Genomic DNA, 7669 nt, shown 5'->3' on the forward strand with positions numbered 1-7669 from the left:
CTGGCTGTCCTGGAACTCACTCTGTAGACCAGGCTGGCCTCGAACTCAGAAATCCACCTGCCTCTGCCTCCTGAGTGCTGGGATTAAAGGCATGCGCCACCACGCCCAGCAGGTTTATTTTTTATTATAATATGTTAAGTACACTGTAGCTGTCTTCAGACAGCACCAGAAGTGTGCGCCACCACACCCGGTCAGGAGTATCTTATCAACAAGATCATGACCTCCATCTACCACGTGCACAAGATACATACACCTAATTTTTAAAAAGAAAAAAATAACAATAATCTTTCAAGTCTCAACTTGAGATCAACTTAAGAGACTTATGACATAGATGGCACTTTATATTCTAGTTGGACTATTTTCTCACCTCTGGCAAATGGCTTTCACTTCATCCAAATGAGTCAGATTCCATTCTACAATGTCCTTCTCACACACCACAGTGTTTCCTCAAATCCTCTCCCCTTTGCTATTTGGCTCACTGCTTTCTACCCTGCAAGATGTAAATCAATTATCACTTCCTTTGTGTGAGATTCTAAAATTTTATTCATCCATATATATCAACTCTAAGATCGTAAATGACGTTTAGCGCCAGATTGGAAATATCACAACAATGAATGCTTCTCATCAACAGGACAGGGTCCCGGTTGCCCTTTCTACCAAAGCAGCAGTGGCAGTTTAAATATAGGGTCACTTGTTAGAATACTTGGTCCTGAGTTTGTAGAACTGTTTGGGAAGTATTAGGAGGTATGTTACTGGGGTCAGGTTTTATGTTTCAAGGCTCCATCATTCTCACTACAAAATCCTGCAGATCCAGATGTAAACTCTCAGCTGTTACTGCATTCCTGTCTGTTTCACCAACTTGGACTCTAACCCTTTGAAACTGTAAACCCAAATAATAAACACTTTCTTTTGTAAGCTGCAGTGGCCTTGGTGTTTTGTCACAGCATAGAAATGTAACTAATATGGGAACATGTAACATCAAGATGCTGCTATCTTTGAAACAAAAGGTTGGCACCTTGATTTTGGACTTTTCAGTCTCTAAACCTATGAGAAGTAATTCTTTTTTTTTTTCTTTAAGATGTATTTATTTATTGTATATGAGTATGCTGTTGCTGTCTTTAGACACACCAGAAGAGGGCATCAGATCTCATTACAGATGATTGTGAGCCACCATGTGGTTGCTGGGAATTGAACTCAGGACCTTTAGAAGAGCAGCCAGTGCTCTTAACCTCTGAGCCATCTCTCCAGCCCGAGAAGTAATTCTTTTTAGGGGGGTGGGGGGTGGGGAGTGGTTCGAGACAGGGTTTCTCTATATAGCCCTGGCTGTCCTGGAGCTCACTTTGTAGACAGCTGGCCTCTGCCTCCTGAGTGCTAGGATTAAAGGCGTGCGCCACCATGCCCAGTGAGAAGTAATTCTTGATGTTTGCAAACTACTCAAAGGTATTTTGTTATAGTAGTTTGAACATGACACGCCTCAACTACCATATTCTAACATCTTTCATCTGGAATATGTGATAGCCTCTTTTTTTAAAGACTTATTTTATGTATGAGTGCTCTCTTCCCATACACACCAGAAGAGAGAATCAGGTTCCATTACAGATCCTTGTGACACCACGTGGTTGCTGGGAATTGAACTCAGGACCTCTGGGAAAACAGTCAGTGCTCTTAACTGCTGAGCCATCTTTCTAGCCCCGAGATAGCCTCTTACCTGTCCTCTTTGAGTGACTCCTACAACCTAGTCCCCTCAAAGGAATCAAGATCATTTTAAAAATGCAAATCAGTTCACCTCGTTCCCATTTTCACAATCACCCAAAAATCTTCTCATTGTCCTCCCAATAAAATTCAACATATTGGGCTGGTGAGATGGTTCAGTGGGTAAGAGCACCCGACTGCTCTTCCGAAGGTCTGGAGTTCAAATCCCGGCAACCACATGGTGGCTCACAACCATCCGTAACAAGATCTGACTCCCTCTTCTGGAGTGTCTGAAGACAGGCTACAGTGTACTTACATATAATAAATAAATAAATCTTTTAAAAAAAAATCAACATGTTTAAAGCATATACTAAGGTTTACACGTCTAATCCTGCCAGACTCCCTGATCTCAAACAGCACTATTCGTCCCTTGATAACCATGACCTACTCACATGGGGTTTCTTTTATGATTATAGGTGATATCTAGCTCATTCCTACCAGTTTATATTTATTCTCCCTTCACTGGAAATATACCTACTTCTACCTTGAAACTACTAAACTACAGTTACTTTAGTCCTGGTTCAGTATCCCTTCTTCAGAGGCTCTCCATAGGCACCATGTTTAAAGCAGCCCTTTCCCTCTAGTGACCTTTACACATTACTCTACTTTTCTCAAAACACTATCACCGTGTCTCGAATTATCCTGTTACTAGCTCATTATCTAGTTTCCCCGGGCTACTTGTTCATTGCTAAATTACTAGAACCTTAAAAAAAATAGAGACATAGAGATGTTCCCTATGTTGGTTTGAATGAAAAACGAAAAATCCTCTTCATAGTGTGAGGCATTCAGAACATTTGTTTTCCCGATGATTGGGCAGTTTGGGCTTAGGAGGTGTGGCCTTGCTGTTAAAAGTCACTAGGGGTGGGCTCTGAGAGCTTAAAATCTCACCCTACCAAAGGAAAAAAAAAAAAAAAAAAAAAAGATCTCACCCTACCCCAGTTCACTCTCTCTGCTTTGTGCTCATGGTTCAAGATAGAAGTTCTCAAAAGCACCCTGCCCTAACTACCATGACTGCCTGCTCCCTCTGTCCTGCCACTATAGATTCCATCCCTTTGAACCTTAAGTCAAAATAAACGCTTTCTTTTTTAAGTTGCCTTGATCAATGTGCTTTATCATAGCAACAAAAAATAACTAATACAGTCCCTGATTTACATTTTTACTTTATGATGATGCAAAAGCAAATGCATTCAAACCTCAAATTTCAAATCATTTCTTGAGGTAACAATATGTAATAAAATATTCTCTTTTAAAATTATTTTTATGGGGCTGGAAAGATGGCTCAGTGGTTAAGAGCATTGGCTACTCTTCCAGAGGTCCTGAGTTCAATTCCCAGAAACCACATGCTGGCTTACAACCCTTTGTAATGGGATCTGATGACCTCATCTGGTGTGTCTGAAGACAGTGACAAGTGTACTCATATACATAAATCTTTTTTAAAAAATTTATTAAAATTTGTATGTGTGTGTGCATACATGTGCCACGGAATGTGTGGATATGCATGGAGTTGACTCCTTCCATTATGGGTCCCAGGAACTGAACTCGGGTCAGCAGTCTTGGTATCAAGCATCTTTGCCCACTGAGTCACTTTACCAGCTCTTCTGTGATGCATCTATGGCAGCAAGTCCAACTTCAGTCAATAACAAGAGCAAAAGGGTAAACAATTTGTATTCTACAGGATGCTAAGTTGGCATCAAGTATATTAAATGCATTTTTAGTTTCTACTTTCAAGTTGTAGTGGACTTACCAGGACAAACCCAATCATAAGTAACAAAAAGAATGCCTGTGAAGAAGTAAAGAATTACTGAACAACTTGAATTACATATTTATACTTATGCCAATCATCTCAGCTATCCAGAAGCACACGGAGGAGGAACACAGGTTCATGGTCAAACCCTGTCTCAAAATTAAAGAACAGAAGCTGGTGCCAGGCGGTGGTGGCGCACGCCTTTAATCCCAGCACTTGGGAGGCAGAGGCAGGNGGATTTCTGAGTTGGAGGCCAGCCTGGTCTACAAAGTGAGTTCCAGGACAGCCAGGGCTACACATAGAGAAAACCAAAAAAAAAAAAAAAAAAAAGAATGGAAGCTAGTGCAGTGGCTCAAAGGATGAAGTGCAAGCATGAGGACCTAAGTTCAGATCTCTAGCCTGCACATAAAATTAGGGTATGGCAATGTGCATCTGTTACCCCCGTACCAGGGGACAGAGACAAGCAGATCCTAGACACACAGCCCAGCTTGCCTAACTGAAATGACAAGCTCTACACTCAATGAAACCTTGTCTCAAAATAATAACAATCACCACAACAATAATAAATGTGAAGTCACATATATATACAATTTTTAAAATTTACAAAAAAATAAATGCTTAGTGAATTTGTTAGGCAAAGGATATGAAGGCCAAAACACAAAGAGATGGAAGCGCAGTTCTGTACTATGTTCACACCTGATTCCTGTTTGTTCTCTGTCCTCACTGCCTTTGCTTACGCTTGGGGTTTTAATCATATAGGATCTTTCTAATTGATTTCTTCTCCTTCTCTAAACCAAATCTCTCCAAAAACAACTTCTGCAATACCTCCAGCTGCCAAGAGATATATCTAAAATTGCTAATTCCCCGCTCTAAATTCCCAGTTTTCCCAACATGAAACTGAAGAGGCCTCTCCAACCCCATCCCTCACTGCTATTCCCTTACATTTAACCTATCTGCATTTCTACAGAACTTGTAGAAGTCCCCAGAGTATCCCATGCTGTTTAATACATGAAAGACTTGACATTTCTTTCCATTCTGCTGCACTACTCTTAACACATCTCACAGACTTTAAATACCTATTGAATAAAAAGTCTTTTTTCCCTTGCAGTTGTTTTGGTTTGGTTTTCGTCTGCTTGCTTTCATTTTTTTCTGAGACAGGATCTCTGTGTAGCCCTGGCCATCCCGGAACTGCTCTGTAGACCAGGCTGACCTCTAATTCAGAGATCCACCTGCCTGTGTCTCCTAAGTGCTAGAATTAAAGGTATTCACCAAAAGGTTTCCCCTGTGTAATCCTGGCTGGCCTGAAACTATTCAGCCTAGGCTGGACTTGAACTTGTGGCAAAAACTTGCTTTTGCCTCTCAGGTGCTGGAACTATAGGAATGTGCCACACTACACCTAGCTTTCAAACATAAATAAGCCTTAAGAACTACATTAGGATGACTGCAGAGATAGCTCAGTGATTAAGTGCACTGGCTGCTCTTGAAGAGGACCCATATTGCTCACAGCACCCATATGGCAGTTCACGACTATCTGTAACAACAGTTCCAGGTGATCTCCTGGCCTCCACAGGTACCAGGCACTCACATGGTACATGTACATACATGCAAACAAACATTCATATAAAATAAAAGCAATAAATCTTTTATTATTTATTTCATTTTTTTTCTAAAGATTTATTTATTATTATATCTAAGTATGCAGTAGCTGTCTTCAGATGCACCAGAAGAGGGTGTCAGATCTCATTACGGATGGTTGTGAGCCACCATGTGGTTGCTGGGATTTGAACTCAGAACCTTTGGAAGAGCAGTCAGGACTCTTAACTGCTGAGCCATCTCCCCAGCCCATTTATTTAATTTTACATGTATGATTTTTTTTTACATGTATGTATGTGGTTCATATGCAAGTATGCACTGCCCACAGAGGCCAGAAGAGGGCATAAGATCCCCCAGAACCAGAGTTATGGATGGTTAGGAGCCACCTTGTGAGTGAGTGCTGAGAATCAAACCTGGGTCCTCTTCATGTGATCTAAACTCTGAGCCATCTCTCCAATCCCCAAAATTAATTTTTAAAAATCTTGAAAAGGAAGAGGGAAAGAAGGAAGAGAAAGAAAGGGAAGAGGAGGAGGGAGAGAAAGAGAAGAAAAGAGGAGAAAGAAGCCAGGCTTGATGGCATATATGTGGGGCAGAAGCAGGCAGATTTCTGTGAGTTTGAGGCCAACCTGGTCTACATAGACAGTTCTAGGACAGCCTGCCCTCCCTTTTAAGATTTATTTACTTATGGATTTTATATATGAGTACTCTATCTGCATGTTCAGCTATGGATCCCATAGCACTATGGTTAACAGATGGTTGTGAGCTAACATGTGGTTGCTGAGAATTGAACTCAGCTAATACTCCTAACTGCTGAGTCATCTCTCCAGTCTACCAGTCTTAAAAAATTTTTTTTTAAATACAAGGTGGAGGAGGGGGAGAGAGAGAGAAATAGCTCTACTGGTAAGGTAGCTGCTGTGCAAGCATGAGGAAGACCTAGGTTTAGATCCCCAGAACACGCACTGAAGCCAGGTACGGTATTATATGTGTAACACTCGCACGTAAGAATGAGGGTAGGTAGACACAGGCAGATAGACCCCTAGCACTCTCCAGCCAGTCAGTCTAACCAATTAGATAACTCACAGTTCAGTGAAAGATCCTGCCTCAAACACATGATGAAGAGCAATGAAGAAAGACAACCAGTGTCAACACTTGACCCACACACATATGCACTCACATATGTAATTGTATGTACACATGCAGAAACATGTATAAATACATGCATACACATACACTAAACACAACTCAGACATCTTCTCTAGTACATGTCTGTGTGTCTTTCTTTCTTTCTCTTTCTTTTTTTAAGGTATTAAGGATTGAACCCAAGGCATTACACATGCTAGGAAATTTATTAAGTCTTACTTGGGGATCCCCATCAGAGTCCATCACTCCCTCTTTTGTTACCACAGTACCTAACACACACTTATACTATATGGAAGCAACTTGTTACCAAATCTGTTTTACCCTACAGTTAACTGTGTTGTACCCTTCTTTGTGTCCCCAGCACAGTATCTAGTACTAAATAGCTAAAGACAGAAAAGATGAATAATAATATATCTAAATTCCTCAGGCTGGCACTCAAAGTCAATCATGTTAGCCCCAACCTACATTATCATGTGATGGGTTCCTCTCCCTACTTGACCATAACTCCTTAAAAAAAAAAAAAGGATTTATTTATTTTATGTATGTGAGTACACTGTAGCTGTTTTCAGACACACCAGAAGAGGGCACTGGATTCCATTACAAATGGTTGTGAGTCACCATGTGGTTGCTGGGAATTGAACTCAGGACCTCTGGAAGAGCAGTGAGTGCTCTGAACTGCTGAGCTGTCTCACAGGCTGACCATAAATCCTTTTAAGCTCTCAGAGATAGCCTTGTTATCTAGTCATAATCTTTAAAGTGCTCCCAGACAGTACCTGATATAATTAAATACACAATAAATATATGATAAAATTTGAGAGAAATCAGAGCCACATTACCAGCTTCAAATCCCAGCTCTACTTACAAGCTGTGTGGATAAATCACTTCTATGCTAGTTTTGATGAGAAGAATAGTTTATTGAAGTAGAATTAAAGTTTAGAATTTTAATAAATTTTAAGAATTAGAATTAAGTTAATTCTTAACCATAGTGCTGATCCACAATAAACTCTAGAATAGGTATTATTGACATCATCTGAATATGAGGAAAAATAAGTGTTTTTGCAGAACACTAGATGATTAACCTCAGAAGACAGATGCAATCCTAAGGGAAATAAGGAATAAAATGCCATACAAGGCCTCAGAGTGATAGAGCAGATTCAGTTATTCCGAACACCAACAATGATGGGAAAGAGCCCAGTTGGCTTGCCCCTTCCGGGGTTTCTCCCCAGCTGCCCAGGGCCGAAAGCCCCATGGCTATGACCCAGCATCCTCCTGGGAAAGCTGCACTTTAGAAGGCACTAATGAGTTTGTGTTTACCTACAGATTTTCCTCAGAGGAACACAGATAACAAATGACTTCAAGAAGGGAAAACATGGCCGGGTGTGGTGGCGCACGCCTTTGATCCCAGCACTTGGGAGGCAGAGGCAGGGGGATTTCTGAGTT

At 40.9% G+C, this 7669-nt stretch overlaps 1 protein-coding gene across 4 annotated transcripts in view; it reads right to left on the reverse strand.

The window, feature by feature from the left end:
* Rnf121 (ring finger protein 121) overlaps positions 1–7669 on the reverse strand; it is a 49436-nt gene that overhangs the window by 33685 nt on the left and 8082 nt on the right. The window contains exon 1 of one of the 4 annotated variants that reach the window (XM_029540987.1): positions 368–432. The exons of the other annotated variants lie outside the window; for them this stretch is intronic. The gene's annotated coding sequence lies outside the window, so the exon portion shown is untranslated. Of the gene's footprint in view, positions 1–367; positions 433–7669 lie in introns of those variants that run through there. 4 annotated transcript variants of the gene reach the window in all.

This window comes from Mus pahari, chromosome 1 (genome assembly GCF_900095145.1).
Source record: "Mus pahari chromosome 1, PAHARI_EIJ_v1.1, whole genome shotgun sequence".
NCBI classification, from domain to species: Eukaryota; Metazoa; Chordata; class Mammalia; order Rodentia; family Muridae; genus Mus; species Mus pahari.